Source organism: Cnephaeus nilssonii (genome assembly GCF_951640355.1).
Source record: "Cnephaeus nilssonii genome assembly, chromosome: 20".
Classification (NCBI taxonomy): Eukaryota; Metazoa; Chordata; class Mammalia; order Chiroptera; family Vespertilionidae; genus Cnephaeus; species Cnephaeus nilssonii.
Genome location: NC_137091.1, coordinates 15993989 through 16021544, shown reverse-complemented (window position 1 = coordinate 16021544; position 27556 = coordinate 15993989). Strand labels below are relative to the sequence as shown.

Here is a 27556-nt window from a genome sequence, read left to right as displayed (position 1 = left end):
CGGACCCACTGAAGGTCTGCAAGGTAGTCAGCCCGTGAGCTGCGTGTCTGTTTGTAATTCTGGTGACAACAGCGACAGACAGATCCTCGGCCTCTTTCTCCACAGTGGCCCACATCCCAAAATAGGAAACGTGCGTGCACAGACAGACCCAGCGGGCACCGGGCTAGGAGGCAGGCTGCCAACATTCCCGACTGTCAGGGGCAACGCAGGTGAGCCAGCCCCTGGCGGCTCTCGGGGATGGACTTTCATGCAAGTGAAAGGTAATTGGTAACTTGTGACCAGCAGCCCCTGCGGATTCTCACTCAGGAGGGTCTCCACGTGTGTATGCTTTTCATGAGCATGAGGACAGCCTCTTCTCCCTTCCTGTCATTCAAATCTGTGCCCCGTGCCCTGTGGAAAGCCCAGCAAGACAGCAGGCATGAGGGGGCCCTGTCCTGTAGCTACTCAGGTCCGTCCTCCCTGCTCCAAGGAGGAGCCTAAGGGAGAAAAGTGCCAGGAACGGAATCTCCAGTGAAGATTGCCCTGGAATCAGCCAGAGAGTGAGCTGTCCTGTAAGCCTCAAGCACTTCAGCACCATGCGTTCAAAGTCTTGCCTGGCTGGCATGGCTCAGTGGTTGAGCATCATCCCATGCACCAAGAGGTCACAGGTTCCATTCCCGGTCAGGGCACATGCCCGGGTTGTGGGCTCGATCCCCAGTGTGGGGTGTGCAGGAGGCAGCCGATCAATGATTCTCTCTCATCATTGATGTTTCTATCTTTCTCTCCTTCTCCCTTCCTCTTTCTCTAAAATATCTATTTTAAAAGAAAGTATTTTCTTTCTCTCTCCCTTCTCCCCATCTTTCTCTCTCTCTCCCTTCTTACTTAGATTTTGAGTGGTTTATACAAAGCGAATTGACTGTAAGTTTTCCCAGGAAAGGGAAAACACTTCTTCAGCCCTGACCATGAGTGTGGCCCGGCTCAGGCACCTGCTCACACAACACTAGCATCGTAAACTGACTTGGGGACCAAGGATCGGAGTCTTGATCCCAAGTCTTTGGTTAGTTTTGTTTTGTTTCTCCAAAACCTGACAGCATGATCACAAACAAGTCCTCTCCTCCTTCCAGGCAAACGAAATCCCTCTCTGTAAAGTAAGAACCTTATCCTGAAAGACCAAAAGGCCATCCCATCCATACCAGGCTGTGGTTTCCTGCTTTGTTTTTCCTTGTTTTGCTTTTCTTTAAAGGTCCTGCAAAGCATTAGGATGGTTTACCTTCCTCTCCTTGAAATGAAAGCTACACAGAACCCTTCAAAATAGGCGGTTCTTCATTACTAAGTGGAAAATAAATGGAGCAGATTTCCTAGAAGAGAAATTACATTCAAGCACTTTCCACTTAACTTCTGACTCGCTTTCATTGCTACCGCCTTCTAATTGTCCCTATTATCTAGAGAAATGGGAAATGTCAGCCTCGTGTCCTGTGGAGGAACTCAAAGGGCTGAGGAGCTGAGAGACACGTCTGACCGTCTGACCGGGCAGGAAGGAGATGCTCCCCCTTCGCGGGCACAGCCACGGGAGGGATGCCTCTCCTCTGCTGGGGCCTTGGAGCAAATGAGGGCAGAATATGCTAATGCACGAGGAGGCAGGCACACAGCTTCCCAGTCCCACGGGCGCATGTGCAGGGCCTGCAGCTCTGCTTCCCACGGAGCATGTTCATTCATTCCTTTATTCCCAGCCCACACACTGACCAGAGCACGGAAGACAGACCTGGGGTGGGGGTGGGGGCTGGGGGACAACCTCCAAATTGAACTCTGTCCCCAAGCAGACCCACAGTATAATGTGACTGTAAAACACCTGGGACATCACCCAAGATCTCTGGGTCCTCGCCCCAGGGAGGACCGTGTGCGTGACAACAGCTTGCGTGGGCTGGAGCAAGAGCCTCAGGCCTCACGTGGAGGAGATGTCTTTTGTCAGGAATGTAGCAAATTCATTTGGAGAGAAGGCAAAAGAGGGAATGAGGAAATGGCACAAGATAGAGGCTTTTAAAGTCAGACTTCCCAAGAATAAAAATTTCCATAGTTAAAAAAAAATGTGGATAGAGGGAAGTTAGTCATCTTCTCTAAAACTCAGTTTCCTCATTTATGAAACCGTGGATATTAAGAGTACCTCTCACATGAGGCTTTTGCAAGGATTGAGGGAGGTGGTGCCTTTAAAGACCGTAGGTGCCTGGCATACAGTAAGCACTTAATACCTACTAGCTTCCATGACTGTGACTTTTCCTCGGTGGTAACATCAGTCCCCTTTCCTCGCTTTGTGTGCAAAGTATAAAGTCTCTATCCAGATGCTTAATAAATATTCACCGAGAGCCTATATGGGGTGCGATACAGGGCTTGCAACTGGGAGAAATGGTGCTCCCGAAATAAGTTCCGACCTCAACAGCCACCTGGTCCAGCTAGGAAGACAGACAAGTAAATAGACAAGTACAAGCCCATGTGGACATCGCCGTAAACGGTGTCATCTCTGACGGACGGGTGCGTTGTCTATTAGACACCCATAGCTCAGTCTTAGGGATCAGGGAGAACTCCTTCGAGACAGTGAAGTCCAGGCTAAGATATAAAGTGAGTAAGATCTAAAATGAGAGAGGGTGTGGATTTGGAGGAATGATGGTTGTGCCATGTGGTAGGTCCCAGGGCGGACGTGAACGGCGAGGGCTGGGTGTGCAGAGTGCCTGAGGGACGAGCCTGGACAGCAAAGCGGGGCCCCTTCCTCGCAGGGTCCGGGAAGCTTGGTCAGGTGTCCAGACTCTATCGTGGGAAGGGATTAAGTGGGGAAATGACATACTATCTGGGCTTAGGGACAGTCTGTCGCACACGGAAGATGGGTCACGCTGGAGCTGACGAGGGAGCAGTAACCTTGGAGGTAAACAATCTGTTGGGTGGCGACGGCAGTGTCTGTGAGAAAGAGGGCTCGGTGTGTATGCGAATGGGGGTAGTGGGCTCGGAGAGAAGTCGGAATACTTCAGAGATCATCAGAGAGTAGAATCGAGAGGAAGAAATTGCTGTCGGAGGTAAGGGATTGCGAGGCAGGTAGGGTTTCCGTTCATGGTTCTGTTCTGGGTGAATTCTGAAACGCGGCGCACAGGAGACCGTGACGGTGCAGAGGAGGAACGCACAATTTGTTGTTTGAATCTGCATTTAAGGTTGGGCGTCCATGTGGAAAGGAGCGATAGACATTAGGGCGGACGGAACCCGAACGGGTGGGGAGTCACGCTGCTGTAACTAATACTTAACTTTCTCTCCGGACACTTGGCCATTCCGTAACAATAGCGCATTACCACCAAGCAGCAGGAGGAGGGAAATGGATTCAGAGAACCCTAAAATATAAGAACTGGTGGAGAGCCTACCAGTGGTCGGCAAACCGCGGCTCGCGAGCCACATGCGGCTCTTTGGCCCCTTGAGTGTGGCTCTTCCACAAAATACCACATGCGGGCACGCACGTACAGTGCGATTGAAACTTCATGGCCCATGCGCAGAAGTCGGTTTTCGGCCTGGACGCGTCTATTTTGAAGAAGTGGTTATAACGCCGAGCCACACTCAAGGGGCCAAAGAGCCACATGTGGCTCACGAGCCGCGGTTTGCCAACCACTGGCCTAGCCCAACCCCCGTCGTGGCCGCGGAAAGCGCTCATTCACCTAAGGGGGCACAGACAGGGAATGGCAGGGCTGGGCCTGGTGGCTGATGGTCTAGCATTCTGTCTTTGGAGGCCTAACAGGTTCAGCCTGCTAGCAGTCTCTCTTCCTTTTCGGATGTAAGCCACCTGGTTCATTTCTAAAGAATTCTTTCGCCCCAGCCAGTGTGGCTCAGTAGCTGAGCACTGATCTATGAACCAGGAGGTCAAGGATGGCTTCCCGGTCAGGGCACATGCCCGGGTTTCGGGCTCCATCCCCACTGGGGTTGTGCAGGAGGCAGCTGATTGACATTTCTCTCTCATCATTGATGTTTGTATCTCTCTCTCCCTTTCCCTCCCTCTCTTAAATCAATAAAAATACATTTTAAAAAGAGAATTCTTTTCAAAAGAAGGAAAGGGGGAAATAGCAACTTGGCAGTCATCTTAGTCTACCCAGCTGAGTCCTTGCTAAAGAATTATAACCCCCTCTAGTTCCTTCTCCTCTGACTCTCCTATCATCCAAAAACTACCATCCTTGTATGGGCACATGGTAGGTGTTCAGCGAAGAGAACCCAGTAACAACAGGCGATAATCACATTCCTGAAAGTCCAAGAAAGCAGGGCTTCTCCGTCTCCAGTTCTATTTTGGATTTGGTGAAGGTTCAAACTGAGACAGGCTTAAAGAGAGGACCTGGTAGGCACCCTCCCCCACCTACTCCCATTGCAACGTTCGAATCACTCAGTAACGTCGGTCCCTCTTACCTTTTTCACCCATTGGACACTTGCTGCCAATTTCTGTAACACACTCCACCCATCTGATTGGTCCCTCAACAGATGGCAACAGGAATGATCGTCACAGCGCCACTTAGCCGAAAATACAGTAATTTCTGCAAAAAAAAAAAAAAAAAAGTGAATGGATGGTTAGTAACCTAGAGGTGACACTAATAAAGTGGTACACTATAAGACACAGGTGCACAATAAGACAGACTTTTCTCTTAGAAGATAACAGTCCAGGTGTGGAGCAAGGGATGTAAGCAAACCATCCCAGTTGTGTGCAAAGTGGGTGACATGGGGGTGACATGGGCCGAGAATCTACAGGTACCGTAGGATGGTGTGTTTAGCCATATGTGCATTTGGTACATGAATTACAACAATAAAAGCAGCTGTACATCCAACTTCTTACAATATGCTGTGTGCGTCATAGGCCGGGACGGGGGGATATAAAGACTCTCAGAGCCAGTTCTGCTAGAACCCAGGTGTCATTGGAATCCAAAGCAAGTAATCTTCCCTCCCAAAGTGAGAAGTGCTTCTCTGCTGCTGCCAAATCCTTGTGGAATGATAGGCTCAAGGGCAAAGCATGACAGTGGTGGAAGCGACGACAGGAGATGTCGTGGCCGTGCTAGCAGATGAGAGCACTGGGCTGACAGCTGCAATTCTATATGGAGACTACATCCCCACGCCCTCCCCGCACTACCCCTCACTCTGGAGCCTATGTTGGGTGTGTTCTGTCTAGATTCTGGTCTGATTCATCTTCATATCTCCCTCTGTGTCTACCACGTTTCCTAGCCCAGAGCAGCTGTTCAATGTATATTTGTTGAGTGAATGAACAGCAGAATATGGAATGTCTGAACAGTTCTAGTCTTTGAAAATGAAGGCACTGAACCTTCGGGGGCAGATGGTGGCTGGCATGGCTCCCCCACTCCAACAAGCATAAAGGATTTCCTCAACATCCTTGAACATTTAGAGCGTCAACCTTCTGGGACCAACTTGGCCTGCATTAAGGGCTTAAACAGCTTCTTACTTTGACTTCATTTATTACACTTTTTTTTCCCAAGTCCACTTTTCCTTGTTTCCACCTAACAACTCCTCACATACAAGACCTTCTCCAGGACAATAACAACAATAGCAACAACAAGCAAAAAACCCTTCTTGATGAAGGGCTGAAGGTGAATGAAGTCCAAAATATGTTCATAACACTTTGGTTTGGTGACTGAGGCAAGAACAATAAAACTGTCCTACTGTGTGCTAACCCCAGGGTGTCCAGGACCAAGTAGCACTGAGATTATTTCCAAATGCACAGAGTCATGGAGAAGAAGCGACACAGGGCAGTTCATACAGCAAGGAACTAACGAGGAAGGACCCTCCTTTGCAATCATGTCCCATGTTGTAGCCATTCTCCAAAAATTGCCTCCATCCCCAGTGAGCCCCATCCCCATATCCTCATGCATTCATCACCACCTCCCAGGTGAATCTGAGCCGTCCCTGGGTAACCAATGAAATGTGGCCAAAGGCACACAGCATGGTTTCAGAAGCTGAGTCATAGTTAACCTTGTAGCCCGTCTGGTGCTCTTGGGAAACTCGCCCTGGGAGAAGTCAGCTGCCAGGGCAAAAGTCTGAGTACTAGACCTCCGTGCTGGGAGCGAGCTCCAGCTAGCCGCGTGGAGAAGCTGCACCAATAGAGATGCCCAGGCATCCCTAGCCGGTACCGGCATCCAAGCTGAGGTGCCAGATGGTGAGTGAAGACGCCGCCATGGACCTCCAACCCAGTCAGACCTTCCTGTGTCTCCAGCCATCTGACTGCACAGCATGAGAGACCCTGACACGAACCATCCCGACGAGTTCACTCAACTACAAGAGATCATGAGTTGTTTCCATAAACATTTCGTATGTTGCTCGGAAGTGAAAAAACTAAAACACTATAAACATAAATAGAACAGCCATTTGATTGGCCTCGCCACTGTGTTCTCTTTAAATACATGTAACCACTCTGAGTACCACGTAACCCATCTCCCCGCTCCGCTCCGAGGGGTAAGACTCTCGCTCCAGGTGGTCGGCCAGCACCAGGCAACCAGAATTCAGCCCTGCAGCCCTCACCACTGCCTTTCTTCTGTTTAACTTCCCCAGACAGCTAATAATACAGCCGTATCTGTAGCCAGTGTGTTTTTAAAAGTTTACGTCTCAGGTCTATAAAAACGAATTGAACTCCCACTTCCCCTTGCATTCTTTCCCCCCTGCAAAATGTTTCCCATTAAACTCCTTTCACCCAAAGCCTGCAAAGATGCTTGAGGTCTGGAAGGAAAGCAAAAATAGATGGGTGGCTTGTCTATGAGCTCCGGTTATCGAAAACACGGAAGGAAGAGGAGCTGTGGATTTTGTGGGACATGTTGGTACACGACTCCATGTTTCCTAGCAAAGGGGGAACAACGAGCATAAGAAATCTAAGTGTTTTTGTGCTTTTAGCAGAATTGATGGGGGGAAGACTCACTGGGTGGGCAGCCTGCACACCTCTTCCTAAATAGGCATTGACGGTTGGAATGTTCATTTCCCCTCCTCTCCCCCCATCTCACGACTCCCCGAGACCTGGAGTCATGTATTCCCTTCTGAGCCAGAAAAATACAACCCCACATCGCTGCATGCACCCCAATCTTCTCAGACGACTCTCCCCTTCATTTCCCAGGTCCCACATGCCTGTGGACCCTCTTTGTACAGGCCACAGCCCTCTCAGACCCTCCCGTCCTGTGTGTACCGCCCACGGCACTGAGCTTCTTAGAGGCACAGATGGCACATGCCATATATTACTTCAGAGAGATTGAGAAATCAGGAGAAGGAACACCATGAAACCAAGGGTGTAATTGAGATGAAGGAAGTACTTGGCGAACACACAGAAATCAAAGAGAAAACTCAGGGGAGGATGGAGGCATGATTGCAGCAGATTTATTTTGCTGAGTTCGGATCCTGTAGAAGGCTTGGCACACGCAGGGCTGAACTGGATTAAAACAGTCCCCACCCCTCACATGGTTCAGGATCCTTAGGCCACTAACTGTGTGCACGATGCTGGTACAGGGATGACACTGGGTGATGGGTTAAGAAGGAAAGAATTGACCCTGAGGGAAGCTGGGGAGCCCAAGGAGACAGTGACAGCTCCATTTCACAGATGAAGAAACTAAGGCTAAGTGATAAAGCCTGAGTACATAGAGCAAGGGAGCAGCACAGCTGGACTGAGTCATTACCAAGTCCCCTTCCTTCCTGCCAGCTGTAAGAACCACCCAGGAGACCTGCTTTCTAGGGTAACTCACACCTGTTGCTCTGGGATGTGTCCACAGATAATTTCTACTTTGGGGTATAACAACACAGCAGGGGATCTCAGGTATTTTGGTATGGAGTTGACTGAAATTATCATTCAACTAGAGGCCTGGTGCACAAAATCCGTGCACAGGTAGGGTCCCTAGACCTGGTCAGGCATCAGGGCTGATCAGGTTCCCCACCCTCCCTGCCTCCTCCTTCCTTCGTTCCCTCAGGGCCCCACTCCTGCCACGGTCGCCTGCCATGTTCCACGCCGCCCCCTGATGGTCAGTGCACGTCATAGCAAACAGTCGAACCCCCAGTCTCATGGTCCAACTCCTAGGGGACACTTTGCATATTAGCCTTTTAGATAGATAGATAGATAGATAGATAGATAGATAGATAGATAGATATGTTACTATTAAGTAAACAAATGAAATATCCGATTTTGGAAACTTATTAAGCAAAGAAGTCAAGCCATGGCATACACGTCCCTGCCATTGAGAAATACGGCCTTGTTTTCTGGTGTCACGGTGTTTTCCTTGCTCTGAAGGCCGGAGCCGGGCAGCATGTGGGCAGCAGACCCCGGAGCCCTGCAGATGGGGCTGTCCTTCTGAAGGTGTTGCATGTTGCCGATATCGTCAAAGGGAATGAATGAACCCAATGAATAAGCACCACTGCATGGTTTTTCTTTCCTGTTTTCACCAAAGTTCCAGAACCATATGGTGAAGCATATTTTGTAAGACAGATTTGTAGATTATAATTTCTTTTAATGGGGGAAGCAGTAGGCTGTTGAACGTGAGGGAACAGGACTTCAATTCCATGCTTTGCCTCTTCCAAGCAGTTTCACTTTGGCCAAGCAAGAATCCTGGGGGGCTCAGTTTCCTCACTACAAAATGGGGATAATAACTGTTTTGTAGGATTTTTGTGAGGAATAGTGATGATACACGTAATACCTCATCCAACAAGGCCCTCAATAATCAGTAGCTGTGATTATGAAAATGTATAGATTGTGCTTTTTTCCATGGGGCATGCTGAAAACATTAGTTTTAATTTTTATTGTATGTTAAATATTCACAAAACGCTAAGCATTTATATGGAACTAATATTCATATATTTGCATATATCACTATGCAATCACATAATGACTACTAATGTATAGTATTTTCCACACCATTCCTGTTTCTGATGAGGAAGCTGAGTCTCGAAGTTTACCAGCTCAGCTTCGATCTGTAGATCTGTGCTCCCGCTAGGATGTTAAGGGCTGCCCGCTGCCCATCGCTCACGCCTCCCTACAAAACCTCCAAGGCCAGCTACTCCCTGTCTGTGCAGGGTGACGCCCAATGTCCCACTGTAATTACAACATCCAAGCCGAGCTTCTGGGCTCCAAATGGATTTGACACAGTGGCCCTTTAAATCAAACTCTCAACACGATTATCTGTATTTCTCTTTAGTCGTTTTTCTAAGTAAGCCATGCCTTTAGAGGCACCTAATACAGAATGACAACCTCTGCCGTTTTGCAAAGCACCAAAGGACGGGCTCATTGTCACCATGGTAATTACCGCACAATACCTGACGGCCAATGGACAGTCCGGAGGCTCAGGCAGCAGCTGAATCCGGCATTGTCCGGGCCCGATCAAAAGATTAGAAGCCCTGAAAAGCCGGGGAGCGGGATCTCACAGCCCTTTCGCTGGGCCCTGAAAGGCCCATTGTGCCGCCACCATAAATTCTGGGCTCCCCGGGCACTTGACAACTGAAGCCGGGGACAATAGAATTCTTGTGTCCAACAACACACTCCTTGTCCAGTGCCAGTCTTATCAGCCACATTTACAAATGTCTTTCGTTGTACCCAAATAATTCCCTATTAGAAGAGCTATTGGGAGCAGAACTAAATAAATATTCACGGCCTTTGTAATATATTTGGGAAATGAATAAACAAGCAGTCATCTAGCATATGAGCAAACCTCCTGCTACTCTACGTTTTATCACTATTTCTCGCCCAAACGATGGTGTTTCCCTTTTTCCACTTGGACATATTAGCAATTGCAAAACCGGAGGCTGAGGTTTTATTCACCACCTACGACATACCACCAATAAATATCACCTTGGTGTTTCTACATGCTTTTTTTTTTTTTTAAATTAGTCTTCCCAACAGCTCTGGATGGGGCTGGTTTTATTCCGTCCCCCACCTCCAAGAAGAGAAGGGAATTAAACCTCAGCGAAGTTAAATAACTTGCCAAGATAACAAAGCTAATTAGCAGCAGAACGGGAATTCAGATCTAGATTTCCCTTGCCCCACAGGCTCTGCCTTTCCCACTCTGCCAGGAGGATCTCTCTCCTGAATAAGAAAAGGATAAAACATCAGATTAAGGGGGAAAAATCTAAGCACATCCACTGTAAAAGTCACAGAAATACGTGGGGTCTAGTTATATTGTTAACAGAGCCTGAGAACTCTTAAAGTAGAAGGAAAACAAAAGTCTTTCTCCAAGAGAGTATATTTTATTTTGGCCCTAGAATGCCAGAAATTTTAATTTAAAAAAGGGCGGGCGGGGCGGTGGTTAGGTGGCGAGCAAACAAAATAAGTATAACCAAGCTTCAGGGAAGTTTCGGAGACATCCATACAATCCATTGGTCAAGTTTTAGAATTCCTGGGGTAGACCGCAAGCAAGGCACACACACTCACATACACGCATTTTATTTTACCTATTCGTCTCCTTGCTGTGAGTAAATAAATACCTCAACATTTGACAGTAATACAGATGGACAAACAGAACCTCCTATTTTTATATCCTCACCTGAGGATATTTTTCCCCATTGATATTTTTAGACAGAGTGGAGGGGAAGGAGGAGAGAGAGAGAAACATTGATGTGAGAGACACATTGATTGGTTGCCTCCCACACATGCCCCAGCTGGGACCAGGGATGGGGATGGAGCCTGAAACCAAGGTGGATGGCCTTGACTGGGAATGGAACCCGAGTTCCTTCAATCTGACGGCCAATGCTCTAACCATGGAGCCAAACTGGCCAGGACAAAAACTCCCTTCTTAATGAAAGCCACCTTCTAAAAGGATGCCCATCCTTACATTTATTTAAAAAAAAAAAGTGGCAATATTAAAACTCTATATGGTTCCCTGTCAGGTCCGGAGATGTCCACATAGGTAAGCGCAGCTCATGCCCTCTCTCCCGGCTCTGCCCCAGCCACATTCCTGCCTTCCGGCTCTGCCCCAGCCGCATTCCTGCCCAGGGAAGGCCTGCTGTTCCCAGAGCCCCGCCAGCAGGCTCCACACCTCTGTGCCCCTCTGCACCTCCAGTTAACTCTCCTCCCGCTCACTGAAGTGTCGCCATGGGGACCTTCCCCTCACTCCAGGTGGACAAGGAGGCCGTGTACCCTATGGCCCCTGGGTAGAGCCTTCTGTTATTATTGCTGTCTGCCCCTCCCCACGTGGCATCCAAAGAATCTCGCTCCTTCAAGACAGAAATCACATTTTATACTGTTTTTCTCTGGTCTGGGCCAGGACACTGCTAGCTCTCTACAGGGCTCTGCAAATTGGAGAACTAGAGGAATGGTAATAGTTAAACAGAACCACCACAAAGCTGTATTTTTTCACATTTTAAAACACTGAAATCATTGCTTTTTTATCTACTTGATATCAGATGACCAATGTAAAATCTGTCATTTTATAACCGTATAACAGGTAATTTTTAAAAAAATATATTTTATTGATTTTTTTACAGAGAGGAAGGGAAAGAGATAGAGAGTTAGAAACATCGATGAGAGAGAAACATCAATCAGCTGCCTCCTGCACAACCCCCCACTGGGGATGTGCCCGCAACCAAGGTGCATGCCCTTGACCAGAATGGAACCTGGGACCCTTCAGTCTGCAGGCCGTCACTCTATCTACTGAGCCAAACCGGTTAGGGCTAACGGGTAATTTTTTAAGGACTATAATGAGGTACTGATTTGGCCCAAATGATTCATCCTTGATTGAAGCAAGGGCTAGCCTTTGGGTTTGTTTTCTAAGTGAGTTAAAATCAGTAAAACAGGCTATCGTTTTGCAAGCAGCTGACTACTAACAAGGCTGGGTAGACTAAAGGTACTTGGTGACTGGCAGGTGTTTGTGCAAATACTGAGTCTGAAAAAGCATGGCCGGTCTTTCCCAAATCCTTCAGATGCCAAGTGAAGCATTTCATCCCCTTTGAGGGTGTGTGGGCATGACATCAGCAGTGGACACGTGACGCCAACTCTTCCGGCTCCTCTGTACCTCCAGGAACGAGGTGTTCTTCCAAACAGGCAAACGTGATCACTAACAGTGTGAGTCAGCAGTGTGCCAGGTCCTGGGCTAAGTACTTCCCTGTGATACATAATGTGGTCTTCTAACAATCCTGTGCCAGGCAGTGAGCCTTTATTTATGTCATAACTAGGAACCTGCGCACAGGAAGGGTGAGTAAGCGCCAGTGAGCAGTGAAGCCAGGAGCTGGACACAGCAGCTTGAACCTACAGCAGCTCACCCAACAGCTATTCTCCACTGCCTTCTCCAGACATAAATGGGGACCCTAATTTATGTGATTTTTTTTTAATGGCTAAGGATGACATCACTTTACCAGGCTGCAAACTACAGACAGAGTGAGATAGGGAGGAGAGAGAGACACAGGAGAGAGAGAAAGAGGTTGAGAGAGAGAGAGAGAGAGAGAGAGAGAAAGAGATCACTAGTGAAGCACCCCCAAAGGAAATGAAGAGCAGCAAAGACCTTTGACTACAAATACACACACACACACACACACACACACACACACACACACACACACTCTTCACACATTGGACACTCATCTCTGGAAATACTTAAACTGCATTCAAATCCAGCAACTTATAAAATCAGTGTGACAGAGTGCCGGGGTCAATTCCATGGTCAATGGGGTCTTTCCTATTCCGGTCTGTAGAACTCTGTGGTTGAAGCAATAAGGCCCCAGCTGACAGCAGCCCACCTCCCATCAGCGGGATCCTGAGGACCTCGGGGAACGGGGAGCTGGAGGACCCAGGAGTCCGTCCCTCTCCAGTACTCCACAGGAATCTGCAACGTCACGTGCTAAACCTGGGCCACAACGAAGGCGACCTTTAAGAGGACCTTTAAGAGGACAGGGTCCTATGGCTCTCTAGACATGGCCAGGGTTCACCGTCCCTGACAGGATGTTCTGGTGTTGGGGAGAGCCATGGGACCCTGTCCAGGAGCCAAACCAAGTGTTCCTGTCACCGGGCAAGCAGGGAGAGCAGGGCCAAGCCGCACAGTCAGACAGACCTGGGGAGGAAGTGCAGGCCCTGCCGGGGGTGGAGCTCCGCGTCCAGTGGGCCTTGCCCCCGGGCACCACCAGCTCATGACTCAGGGCTCTTCCTTTGTCTGTAACATGGGCACTGCGATGCCTCACAGCGCGGCGAGGGGGTGGGGACAAAGGAGATAACGCGTGCCGATGACGTGCGTACGCTTTTGGTTCTGGCACAAATTGACTGTTCGCCGCCAATTAGTATCATCATCATAAAAAATGTATCAGTTTTCTGTTGTAATGATGCAATATTGAGAAATATAAAGAGGCCCATGCAATGCCTGGTACCGTAGGAGCTAAAAAAATTACTGTTGTGATGATGATGATGATGATGATGATGATGATGATTGGCATTAAATGACAGTGAGTCAGAAAGCACCCTTCAGTTCTCTGTCCATGCCGACCTGGGCAGAGGAAAGTCTATGGCAGTGACTCCAGAACAGGTCTCTGCTGTAATGCGGAAGGCAGGTTTGGGCTCACAGTAAACTCAGTTCTGCTGTTTGGAGTTTATCTGTTTTGGGGTTAGACAAGAAGTGCTAGTTTCCTATCAAGGATGGAATTTTCTTTGAAATATTTAAGAAAAGCAGAACGGGTCCAAGGAAAATAGTAAGTAAATAACAGCGTGGCTGGTGGCCAGGTTTTGCGAAGACAAACGTGAGTGACTGTAGGATGGGGAACATGACCCAAAGCCCTGTAATCATTTCAGGGACTGAGAGACGGAGGCCCCGGCTGGAAGTGGGTGAGGAGGGGAGCCCACAGAGCCCGTGACTCCCGTACCCCAAGGTCTCTCTGCAGCACCCGCATTCATACCAGGTGTCGGGGCTGGTGTGTGAGGGCCTGTGAGGAACGACCTCGGTTCTCTTCCAAGGGCACAGGCAGACTTACAGGGAGAGACAAAAGCCAGGCCCGCTGTGGTGACAGAGGCGGGAGCAGAGTCTAATTCTCCAGAAATCTGGGTCTTCGTGGACGAGAAAATAGGTTGGATACTCGCCAGACACAGAATCTACAGTGCACCCCTCCCGGTGATTCACGTTGTACACGCATGCATTTTGTGTGCACCCTGTTTTATTCCAAAGGCTGTCTCAGAGATGCCTGTGGTGCAGAAACACACAGCCCTGCTTTACATAATGAAAGTGAGGGAAGGAGAAAGGTGATCCCGCCCGAGGCAAGGAGCAGCATCCTCAGAGTGAACATGAAGGCAGGAGAATGATTTGGCATTCAGAGCAGCGTGGGCACAGGGAGGGCTCTCAGGTCGCTAGCGGGTGAGGGAAGGGGCTGGGGGACCACGCAGGCTGCAAGGCAGCATCCTTCTCCCAGGAGGACAGGAGCCAGCCCATCCCTCACACGCTGCCGTGTGCTGCCTCTAAACCCTGGGCCTGCCATGCCACTCCTGGCTTCAAAGCACCAAAGGTCCCCTGGGTGGGTCTCCTCTCTTTTTAACAATAGCCATGCCCCCTTTGTTCTTGGTCCTGTGCTTAAATGGCTCATGAAGGAGGACAAACCTGACAGAGGATAGTAAAGTACCCGGCCACTCAACTTGTGGGGATTTGAACCCAGGCAACTGGCCACCGGAGCTTCCCTTCCTAACCAGCCCCGCCCCTCCCTGCTGGCTTTCAGCGTCACCTGGGCCAGCTCCGCAGGAACCAGCCGTTCGTGCTCAGTGCACCTTATTGTCTCTCTTCCCGCCCTCGGCTCCCATGTCTGCCTTTGCATGTTCCTCTTCTCTTCTGTATAAACTTCTCCTTGCCCTTAAAGGACCTGGCCAAATTGTTACCTCCTAACAAACCACTTCCTTCCCCAACTTCACACACACACACACACACACACACACACACACGTCACCATGGTATCCTCTCTCTCAATCAATGTTTCTTGAGCATCTGCCATGTACGATACTGGTCACAACACTAGAACATCCAGCAGAGAGGGCTGCTGTTCACACAGCGCTCTCGCCCTGTGGTAGAGGGTCAGGGTTAGACAGTGCACAGACAAGGAACGGCAGCCAATCCGTGCCTTTCCCTAAGGACCTCCTCAATGCAACACATAGGCCCCGCCCAGAGCCGATGCCCTGTCAGTACTCGATGGAATGAGAGGCACTGCCCACTGCTCACAGCCCTCTGTCGGTCATTTAGGCCTAAGTCCTAGGACACCTTGTTGCTCTAGGGAAGCATTTTCCCCATCACATGCCTGTCACCCCCGATCCCCTGGAGCTCACGAAGGGGCTCCATTGTCAGCCTCATTCACAGCGCCCACGGCACCTCCCGCATCATCTGCCTTTGCTGCAAACCGGGAACACAGGGCCCAGACTTGAAGTTGGAGAGACATCACACCTCACAGGACATGAGTGCCAAACGGAAACTAGGTGATGATCTAGCCCAGTGATTTTACTAACTGTGCTTGGCAGAGACGGGGTATTCAGGAGCACCCCAAAGGCCGCTACAGGGGCGATGATGGGTAAAGGCAGTGTGGGGGAGCAGGTTGTGGGATCCCCACCTTTCCTGCTTCCTCATATGTAATCCACAGGAGCTCTGCTTTATTTGTTTGATATATATTAGGGTTTAGGGTAAGATTCTATTTATAAAAATCAACATGGAATCCATGGAATAGAGAGGAAAGAAATAATAAATCCAGGGGTTCAATGACTCCTTTGACTTTTTATGGGACCTCATTCTGAACAGATGTGCATGTTTAGATATGGACAGATGTAAAAACAGCAGACAGATGACTAGACAGGGACAGAGCACGCATGTGAGAGGAACAGATTCCAAATTAGGAAGCGGAGGGACAGGGTGTGGAAAGGGGGGTATTAAAACAGTCTTGGGATATGCCTTCCGGGGAGGCAGAGGCCTTCCTAGTCCTACCCCTCTACAACTTGGCCTTCTCTGCAGCTCTGACTACTCATTCATTGAGTCTTCCTCTCACTTATGCCATAAGTATGCATGGAGCATTCCTATGTGCCAGTCCCTTTGCAGAGACAAACACATAGAATTGGGGCCCATTTTAAAGAAAGACAGAAGGAGAAAGAGAGGGTGGGAGGGGGAAGAGAAGGGGAGGAGGCGGGAAGGAAGGAAGGACGGAAGGAAGGAAGGAAGGAAGGGAGAGGAGAGAAGAAGAGAGAAGAGGAGGGGAGGGGAGGGGAGGGGAGGGGAGGGGAGGGGAGGGGAGGGGAGGGGAGAGGAGAGGAGAGGAGAGGAGGGGAGGGGAGGGGAGAGGAGAGGAGAGGAGAGGAGAGGAGAGGAGAGGAGAGGAGAGGAGAGGAGAGGAGAGGAGAGGAGAGGAGAGGAGAGGAGGAAGGAAGGAAATGAGGGAGGAAGGAAAAGACATGGCAATTTCAAGGTAAACTAGCCAATTGAGTGGGGTCCTGAGATTCCCTGCCTTCCCCCTCTTCTCCAACACACAGGGGGCCAATGGCTTATCCCAGGCAAATGCAGTGTTGTAGAGCAAGTGGGAGAGCAGAATGAAGAGAGCTCCCCAAAATAAGACATGACTACAGAAAAGGGAAGGAGAGATGATGGCATGGCTGGATCTGAGGGACGTCTATTTTAGTGCCCTAAAGAAGAGGGTCCCCGTGACCTTGCCAAACGCCCTCTCCACTTCTCTCCAAGTCCAGTGTCTGCCTGTCTAATTGTCCTTCCCGGAGAAGTTCATGGACCAGGTTTGCTTTCCGAAGCAGCTAGTTTTTTTTTGTTTTGTTTTTTTAAATATTTATTTATTAAATTGATTGGGGTGACATTGGTCAACATGAACATACAAGTTTCAGGTGTGGGTTACCAGATCTGTATATTGCACCCTGTGCCCATCACCCAGAGTCCAATCTTCTCCTGCGCAGTCAGTTTTAAGCTTTTATCACTCTTGTTGTTTTGTCTGCCAGTTAAATGCCACCCTTTTCAAAGATGAGGAAAAGGATCCCAGCAATTTGGAAAGAGGCTTGCTTTTAATGTCATCGTAATGGTCTAAATTTTAAACAATAGAGGAAGAACCTCCCTCTCCTTGAAATCTGATGCTGACTAATTCTAGGCTTTTCTATGAATGTTTAAAGTATTCTTGTTTTCATTAGGGAAATACAGCATTCAAGCCTTGACGAGGTGTTACTCATAGGAAATGACTGACTGGAAATGTAGAACCTTCTAGGTATTGCAGATCTTTTATAATCCCCTCACCCAGATTCCCAATGAGAATTATATCCTTTCATTCTCCAAAAGTCAAAATCACTTTGTCGTAATAGGAACATGTTTAAATAAGACACAGAGTACACCCCTGCACAGGACAGCAGGCCTCCCCAAAGTGGAGATAATGTGACTTGTAGAGCAATGTAGGATATATTGGCATGTTTCAAAATGGTTCACTATGAAATAAAATATAAAGGTTGTACACTAGCTGTAAATCCAATTATGACCATAAAAAAAAAACCACAAAAAAAACCCACCACAAATTCCTAAATTGAGTACTGCGAGGGAGGAGAAAAACAAGGACAAGCTGAGTCCCAGTGAATTTGCAGGTGAATTTTTCCCTTTCTTCTTCCTCATTTCTCTTATAATCTTTGAACAGTATTATGTGCCGTAGCCAGAAACGTGTAACTTTATACAGTCTCATCATGCTGCTGCAAGGTCTCTCTGGCAGGTACGGGAGCCGGCCACACGCCGAGTGAACGAGGGGGCGGGTCAGGGAGCACCCTCCGTCACCGTCCCACAAGGCCAGAACACCCTCCCGTCCCTAACGATGCCAAATAAGCCGGCCAATGTTTTCCAAAATAGAAACAGGAAAGTAGGGCATGATACTGACTGACGGAACCATCGACGTGTCAGATTAGACACTGAAACTATCAATCTGATTCTAAAATACTCTCTGGTATAATGCACCGTGTGCCCACTACCCAAAGTCAGATCTTCTCCTGTCACCTCATATGAGGGTCCCCTTCTCCTCCCACCCCCTTCCCTCTGGCAACCACCACTCTGCTGTTTGTGTTCATAAGTTTCCGTTTTATATCCTACATGAGTGAAATTGTATGGTTCTTCCCATCAATTTAATAAATAAAATTTAAAGAAATGTAAAATACTCTCTGCTGTGGGAAAATCCAAGATGGGAGGTCAGCAACTACCGTACAGATAGCAGGAGGTTCTCCCCGGAGGCCCCTGCCTGTCACTCAGGTCATTCTTCCCACACACACCTGCTGACACCTGCATGAACCCGGGGCTGTGCCGGAGGCTCGGGGGACAGCGGAGCACTAAGTCAGACCCCTGCCCTTAACGAGCTTGCATCATAACCCACTCTGGCTGCTCTCACCTGGATAGAATTACCCGGAAGATCTCTTGAGGTTTGCTACCTACCCCAGACGACATCAGCCAGTGACCAGTTAATGTGCTGTGACCAGCACAGCCGGGCCGCACGTGGGGGTGCTGAGTTCAAGCTCAGACTCTGACACTGTGTGACTCCAGGCGAACCCCTCTGCCACTCAGAGCATCTATTTCCCCATCTGACAGTCAGGAGGTGACGAAGCTGAATACTTAGCTCGAGGCTCCATTATTCTATGGGGTGACAGGCTCATTTGTACTCAGGGTTTCCCGGTACTTCGAACTAACCTATAACCAGAGACTTCAGGCAATAATGTATTATACGTATATTTGAAAGTCACTAAGAGAGCCGATGTTATTAAGTTCTCAAGAAAAAAAAACAAAACATTCTAAGTATGTGAGGTGACAGATGTTAAGTAAACGAATGGTGGCCATCATTTTGCAATATATACCTACACGCCATCATTGTGTTGTGCACGTTGGACTAATACAGTGCTATGTCTCATTATAGCTCATTAAAACTGGGGGAGGGGCAGAATCCACAGAACATGGTGAGAACACTGGGTACTCTCCTGCCCCCAAAAGCAAAACCTACCCAGCAGGAAAGCAAGGGAAACCTACTCACTGGGAGTTGGTGAGTGATCTGCATGGGAAAGTTTTAGCGTTGGACAATCCTGAGTTCAAATCCTGCCACTGCTTTGCGCTTCAGTGTGTGACTTGGAGCAAGTGACTCAACTCCACAAGTGCCAGCCTCCTCTTGTCAAAGGTGTATCTCTCTTACCTAACTCCCACGGTTGAAGACGAAAGGAGGGCATGAGGGCACCACTCCAAACACACACAGGGTGCCCAGTAAAAACTCCCCAAATTACAAGGATGGTTCACGAGAATACTGTACACCGGAAACTCCCGCTGAGGCATTTCTCGCTCACTTTTCTACTCCCAGCACCTGGTATAGGTCAGTCACATAGAAGATGCTCAGTAAATAAATAACTGTGAGCTCTGATTAGCGCCTGCTGATTAGAAGCTCTGATTGGCAATTATGTATCTATGATTAATTAAACATGAGAACGCAGATTGGTTATTACCTTATAAATACAGTTTGTCTGGAGGGACGCTCTTGCCAAGTGCAAGGGGAGATGGTGTGGAAAGGTCACTGACGCCCGATGCACCAGCCTCCCACACAGCGTCGAAGAGCAACGGAGGCAAAGCCAAGTGCGCGAGTCACGGCCCAGCAATGCGGGCAGGCCCGGCTGTTCTGGCAACTGTCCTGACTGAGCTCTTCAGCCATTGAACAAGCAGTTCAAAGGGTCCTGGGAGTGACTCCGCCGTGCCCTTTGGCAGAGAGAGGCAAGCAGAGCCCACACCAAGAGCGGACAGTGTGAGAACCTGTGCTCCGGGAATGTGCTCCAAGTAAGAAGTGAAAGGAGCTCAACGCAGGGAAGCAGCAAAGCCCACCAACTACCCAATACAACAGCCACGGGACCCGTGTCCCAGGGCAAGGCCCCAACACAGCAGCGGAAAAGGTCAGCCTTCATTTAGGCAGGTGCACGCCCCCACACACACATTCATTACAGACATACATGCATGCACACATACATACTTGCACAGGCATGCATGCACACATATAGATATTCATGCATAGTCATGCATAAACACATACAGACACACATGCAGAGACACACATGTGTGCAGACAGACACATATGTGCATACACACAAACATACACGAACACACATTCAAACATACATGCACACACATATAGACATACATACACATATGTGTCCACTCTCACATACAGGCACTGAAAAGAGGTAGAGGTGACTCTAATGTAACAAAGTCCCCTTTGGGTCCCAGGGAATAAACAGTTGTGATCCATTTACTACGATGGGGAGGGGCGACGTGGTGGCTCTCTGTAACTGGGTCAGGCACCAATTGGTAGTCAGCTCCACAGACCCGGAAGATTTAATGAGGAGGAGACAAAGACAGAGGATGGAAACAGTGCCCAAGAGTGTGTCCCAGACCCCGCGATCGGGCAGCGGGGCCCAGCCCAAGGCATCTCTCTCAGACAACATTCGGAAGGCCTGGCATATCAGGTCAGCCGGGGTAACCGAGCTGGAATTAAAAACAAACCCGGGATTTGATGGAGATCATGACCGGAGTATAAAGTACAGAAACAGTGAACAAGTACAGAGGTGCAGAGTGGGCAGCTGCTACCGTGGGGGCGGGCCATGAATCACACGGCACTTGCGACCTAAAGCTTGTGTCCACAGAAGCCAGGCCCCTTCGCCCAGATCCCTGCACCACCATTCCCATCCAGGGTGTCTGGGCAGCGTGGCATCCTGGCACCTGTGCACACACGGACAGATGGAGAGGCCGGGCTGGTAAATCAGTGCCTACTCACTCCCTGGCGAAGGGCGCCCAGCAGCAGCTGGCCACCTGGAGTCTTCCTCCAGAGGCAGGATGCAGCCTGGACAAGGCCCCTCCCAGAGCCACCTCCCGCTCCGATCTTAGGGCGCCTCCTGTGGGGCGACCACAGGCTGCAGGGCCTGGGAAGGGTTGGGCCCAGCTTTGTTCTGACAGCCCAGCGAGGTGGCCTCCCAGGAAGCCCAGAGCGGCAGCCCTGGTCCCTGGCACCGCTGGCAGCCCTGTGAGTGAGCCGCTGCGAGGAGACACCCCCCCACTGCTAAGGAGTCCCTCACACACACAAGCCGGAGAGACAAGTGTGGGCACCGCCGCCAAGCAGGTCAAACAGAGACACAGCCGGGGCAGAGCCGCCGCCTACCTGGGCCCCCAGAGGCTCCCCGCACCCCAGGGAGGACCCTGAACTATGTTTCCCCTGGAACCAATGGCATCTTCTCCTTCCCCGCCTCCTGGCCTAATTAAAAAGAAAGCGCAGCCAAAACTGTATGTACATTTCTAAGAGGCAACTCCCCTCATCTAGTACTCTCATCTGTTTTCCAGAGCATTTTAACATAAAAAGTGTAAAAAGAGACAGATTTTCAGAATAAAAAAGTTGGCAACCCCAACACATTTGGGGGGGGGGGGGCGGGGAGCATGCATACATTTGCTTTAGAATGTCGGACACCGTGTTCGTTCCTTTTATATTATTTTGCTGAGATTTGTGAAGTAGCGAAGAGAGTGCACTCTGGGGCCAGCGTGGATCTGAATTCCACCTCCCGGAGCTACTGGCTGGATAACCTCATTCATAAGAGTTACCTATTCTGTGCACTTCCATCTCCTCCTCTCTAAAGTGGAGATTAAAATGGTGCCTCCCTCCTGGGGTTCTGGTAAAAATTAAATAAGTTAATTCACGTAATGCAGCATATGGCGAGCCCCCTGTCATGCGAGGTTCTGCAACCATTATCCTCACCGTTAGCATGGTCTGTGTTCAGCAGGCGAACTGAACTTCCATGTTCGGGTTACAATGCTAGATTACAACCTGTGTATAATTGCCGTGTTTGAAAATCCAATAATACAGAGGTATGCAGTCCCAAATGGAAAGGACTCAATGCAATTTCACTTGCTGGAAATTCAGAATATTTACAGAAACCAAGATAGCTCCCAGGCCTTCCCCAGCAGTTTCTCCTGCCCTCTCTTCCAGAAAGGAGAAGATTGCTGATGTCCAAAATATGTATCTTTACATTTAAAAAAAAAACCCACACACATATTTTTAAATATCGCATTAAATATTGCTTACGTTGATCACTGCATTTTTTGGCACCCTTACATTGTGGACGCGGAGTGAGTGACTCACACACAGCCTCCTACCCCTGGCCCCGGCAGGGCGGGAGGTCCTCCTCTTTCCCAGCATGCCTAGAGCAGGGCCTCTGCCCCTGTGATGGGCAAGGTACCTGGGGACCTCGTTATCATGCAGGTTCTGCCCCAGCAGGTCTAGGGCAGGGGCTGCTGCCCAGCATATGGAGCGAGTGCCCCGGGGACGGCTATGCTGCTGCAGAAGGCTTTGGGCGCTGCGGAGAGGAAGGAGAGACCTGCATTCCATTTTGGAGTGTCTCTTTGATGTCATGGTGGTTCTCAGACAACCTGGAAACTCTTTCATTATTCATGGGAGCCGCTGTTGGTAAATCTGCAGCTGAGTCCTTGGACCCAGAGGCAGGGAACGTTTGTTGTTCTGTTTTGTTCTAAATCAAACGCACAGGAAAAAAGCAAATACCCATTGACTCCTGGTGACTGCCCTTAGGGAGTTCGTTTAACTTTCTCTTCCCCTTGTTCCTGTGCCCGGCTGTGGAGGCAGGGCCAGGGATGTGACAGGGGACAGGGCTGGGCATGGGTTAGCGCTGCAAAAACACCCAGGCTCCAAGGGGGTGGAGTCGCTGAGGAGGGAAACCAAACAGGCCTGGTCAATACACCTGAAATCACTCTTTCCTGGCCCTTCAACAAACATCCAGGGAGGAGCGAGAGCCCAGTGCTTTGGACCTAGGAAGCTGGGGTTCAGAGGAAGGCCCCATCACTGACTAGCTGTGCGACCACAGGCCAGTGACTTAACCTCTCTGAACCTTAGTTTCTCCATCTGGAATGTGGTCCTAATGGCGTGTACTTTATGGGATTATTGCTGTGAGGTCATTCATATACACCTATTTAAGACACATGAAAAAAATAACATTGATTTCCCAAAGTCCCCAAAAAGCACCAAGACGTTGAGCATTAAGAAGAAGTTCACATGGATGTACCTGTGTTTCTGACTGTCCCTCCTATAGCTCCCAGTTCAATTCTCAGAGTGTGCGTATGTGTGTGTGTATATATAGAAACAGTATTTTTCTTACAAACCTTTCCTAGATATTGTACAGAACAGTGTACAAATAATTAGGGAAATATTAAATCATCTTCTATTCTTGGTTAGTTAATATATATTATTAAAATGCATGGGGAGCCTGGATGGAATGGCTCAGTGGTTGAGCATCGACCTATGAACCAAGAGGTCACGTTTAATTCCCTGGTCAGGGCACATGCCCAGCTTGTGGGCTCGATCCCCAGTAGGGGTTATGCAAGAGGCAGTCGATCCATGATTCCCTCTCATCATTGATGTTTCTATCTCTCTCTCCCTCTCTTTTGCTCTCTGAAATCAATAAAAACATATATTTTTTAAATGCATTGGAATAGCTTTGTGAAGTGAAGAAGGCATCCCTAAACACACTCAGTTCCCCATTCCCCTCCTGGCATCCTGCGCCCTCTAGCCCAGAGCACTATGTCCTACACAGGTGGGTCCCGGCAGGAAAGAGCTGATTTATCCCCCAGACGGGAAAGCTTGTATGTCTGGCAGTCCTCTCATCTCTCCATCGTGTGGGGGTGTGCATCGCCAGGCTGATCTACCAGGCAGACCAGACTAAAGGGATGAGGAAAAGGGGGCCTGAGAAAAACGGCGATGCACCATGCCTTTCATTTCACCAGGGCAGGGGGCAGAGGACCAGATAAGCTCGCTTGTCTCTGAAAACGACACAGCCATTCAGGCCAAGGAGTATAGCGAGCCACGTGAGCCAGTGGCCTCTCAGACGACAGTGTCCAAAAGCCCTTGTGAGGGGGACCCTCCATCAAACCCTGTGCCCCCGCCCGTGTCAACAAGCCCCCCTGCATGCACACAGGCATGGCTGCAAATTTTCCTCTTCGGGACACTATTGCTGTAGGCTGCAGGCCACTGCCAAGAACCCTTCTCCCGTCGGCGATTTCTCTGTCTAAACAGGATTTATGATGATCCCTTGGCAAGGATCTTTGAATCACTGGCTCTCACAGGATAGCAAAAGAGTCTTTCAGGAGAATCCACCTCTAACAAGCAACACATCCCCGAAGACTTATCTGTTTGGATGAAACAGACATTGTTGCCCTAGCCGGTTTGGCTCAGTGGATAGAGCGTTGGCCCACGGACTGAAGGGTCCCAGGTTCAATTCCGGTCAAGGGCACGTACCTCAGTTGCAGGCTCCCCGGCCCTGGTCAGGGTATGTGCAAGAGGCACCCAATCCATGTGTCTCTCTCACATCGATGTTTCTCTCCGTCTCTCCCTCTCCCTTCCACTCTCTAAAAATCAATGGAAAAATAGCCTCTGATGAGGATTTTAAAAAAGATGAAAGAAACAGCCACTGCAAAGCCAGTGTAGACCACCTGGCCTCAAATGGGCCAGCTCTATCCCACAGAGCTGTGTGGCCTTGGAGCAGTTGCTTAACGTCTCTGAGCAAGCTGTCTCACCTATGAAATGGAAGTGGTGAGGTCTTCTTGAAGCTGTCATGAAGGCTGCATTGTTGCTGTGAGGTAATACATATACGTGTGTGTATGATATACAGACAAGAACATCACTTTTTCCAAAGTCCGAAATAAGCACCCAAGAAGTTGAACATTAATAAGAAGTTCCATGGAGGGGCCTGTTTTTCATTTCCCCCTGGTGTCATCGAGTCCTGTTCCCGGTAGCCCCACACCTGGTTTATGGGTGGGGCTTAATCCACAGTCCCTGTTCTTTAGGGTCAAGGACTGGCCCACTGCCTAGCGCTCTGCCTTCGGGAGGACCCACGTGACTGGTCGCAGGCAGCATGGGACGAGGATGCCTGTGCCTCTGAGAGTCTGCCAAGGAGCTGCCTCCCGCCTCGAGGAGCAGTGATTGCATTTCCGTTAGAAGAGCACAAATCCTCCCTCACCGCTCCAGCACTTGTTAAGCTCAAATTTTGTTTGTACCAATTCTAGGCAATTTTCTGTGATTTATCTCCGACCAGCCCGTCTTCCAATTCCTGCAGCCCCGCCTGAAAGGCAGGGATTGCTCTTTCCTCTTTCAAGGACCAAAGAGAACACCCTCCGTGCCGGAGCTCCCTGAGCCCCTCTCCACCTGGAGAAGCTGTCAATCACTCCACACGGGGCTCCCAGCCTGAACGAACCCAGGACCTCAGCGGGTGCAGACAGAATAGCTCCCGCTGATCCAGTCCGTCCTGGGAGTGTGTGCTATTTGCAATCATAAGGACGCAGGGAAAACTCTTGTCAACCCCCCCTTCTTCAAGGGGCAACGAAGACTCAAGAGAGTCTAAGCAACGCCCCAGGAGCCATCTAGGGAGGGCCGGGGCACCAATGAAACCCAGCCCTGCCTGGCTACATGTTCCCAAGCTGCCTATCGCACCACGTCGTTTCTAAGTAGAAAAAACAAACAATAAACCGGGGGCTCTCATTCATTAGCAATCACTCCATGCAGAGGTCTTCTAGAAGCAAGACGCCCTCCGACGTACCCACCCACCCTACCATTCCAACATACGGACCCCTGAAAACCGCTCCATCTCTCTAAATGTTTGTTTTCTCCGCTGAGAAAAAAAAATGAGTATAAGCATCTTTATTGATGATTTCACACGGATAAAATCGGATGATGGAACAAAGAGCTTGGCACCATGTAACAGCTCATTGCACGTGTGTATTTTCCGTTCGTGGCTCCGGAAAACAAACGTTTATTATCAGGCTCCTGTGGCAGAAAGGTGTGAATTTAATGTAAAGGGAGTAATTAATAACAACAGAAACAGTCTAATTAAAAGTGGCACCCTCGTGCAAAAACGTGACAGCAACTGAGAAAAGGAAAAATAAAATTAGCCAATGCTACATCTCCGCCTCCCCCTCCTCCCCTCCCCGCCCCCCATCCTATCCTAGAGTCCCTTTAGTCAAGTCAATGAGAAAGTGAATTACCAGGTCCCTTAAAAGGAACTGTACAGACTTTGCCACCAACACAAGATGCCTAAAGGAGGAAATCCTTTTCAATTAAATACTGTCCTTACAAGGCTAAAAAAACCCGGCAATATCAGGTTTCCCAAACACTGGATGGGACGTGTGAGACAGCGAAAGTGGTATCGTTCCTGATTCTGTTCATCTCCAAGACTATCCATCTCTGCCGCATCCTACCTCTTCCTGCCAAGGATAAAGCAGACTCTTCTCCAATATTTCTGGTTCTGTGTATGTGAGACATGCATCTGTCCGCATGATCTGTGTGCTGGACACCCACCCGTGCTGACTCCGTTCTCAGATCGGGAAACACGGAGACGTTTCGCTTCTTTCTGAAACAGAAGGTGGCAGTTACGTGGATCCTCAGCTTCTGGGACGACAATCACTTGCTCTAGCCACGGCCATCCCACCCCAAGCAGACCCATTCTCCGTGAAAGCAAACGATGCCGTCTTCTGTGCAGGCTTCTGGAAACTTCTTCCATGTGCATAGATCCTGACCATCTATAAAAGCCAAAGCCATGTTCCTGACACTGGTGGTGGAATCCGGGGCGCTCAATCCGAGGTGGTGTTTGTGTACAAGACTTGGCAGTTTCTTGCCCCAGCTCTGCAGTTTGCGTGGGTAGAAAAACAATTCCCAGATCCTCGCTGGTGAGGAGACAGGCATGTATTCACTGAGCGCCAAGCCTTCTGCCTTCTGCTCGCGACGTGGGATGCCTCGGCGTTCCTGCTGGCAGCAGGCGCGTTTAATACATGAGTGGCCGCAGCACATTGCAGCACCGCGTCAGGGGAACACGACTTCGCCCCTCACAGAGGCACAGAGTCCTCAGAGGAAGCCATGGACTCCCACACGGAAATACCGCCAACCAACACCCCCCAGCACACGGCGAGAGACTCATGGTGTTTTCCAGAACTTCCCAGAAACTTACATTTTTTAAAAATATTTTTTTATTAATTTCAGAGAGGAAGGGAGAGGAAATGAAAGAGAGAAACATCAATGATGAGAGAGAATCATTGATCGGCTGCCTCCTGCACACCCTATACTGGGGATCGAGCCCAAAACCCCGGCATGTGCCTTGACCGGGAATTGAACCATGTCCTCCTAGTTCATAGGTCAATGCTCAACCCTGAGCCACGATGGCAGGGCAGAACATTCCAGAAACTTTATAGGATGCCATTATCAATCTCAAAATACAATGAATTCTAATCGGATGGGCATTTGGATCGATGAGTCATCAAGCATTTACCAGGCGCCGCTTTCTGCTGAACTTTGCGCTGGACATGGTGGGATGGGGCAGACAAGAAGCAAAGGGGTCCTGTGTTGGGATCCTGGAACCACTTACTCAGACTCATTCCAGATCCCCACAGCGCAAGGGAGAAGACGGAAGGCACAAAGCGGAACTAAGTGTCGTCTGGGGAAGGTACGGCAGAAGCTTGACTAGCATCAGGGCCACTGATGCCTGCCATGATCACCCAGCTGTGCTTCGTCTCCAAGCTTCACCTCAAGTCCAAAATGAGCAAGATTTACATGCAAAGTGTCGTCACCCCAGCTTGGGATG

The 27556-nt window shown here is 49.5% G+C and overlaps 1 protein-coding gene across 1 annotated transcript in view; it reads right to left on the bottom strand.

The window, feature by feature from the left end:
• The window catches only part of CDH11 (cadherin 11), a 141019-nt gene that overhangs the window by 82199 nt on the left and 31264 nt on the right, over positions 1–27556 (bottom strand). Inside the window, exon 2 of the mRNA XM_079800070.1 lies at positions 4402–4526. The gene's annotated coding sequence lies outside the window, so the exon portion shown is untranslated. The remainder of the gene's footprint in view (positions 1–4401; positions 4527–27556) is intronic.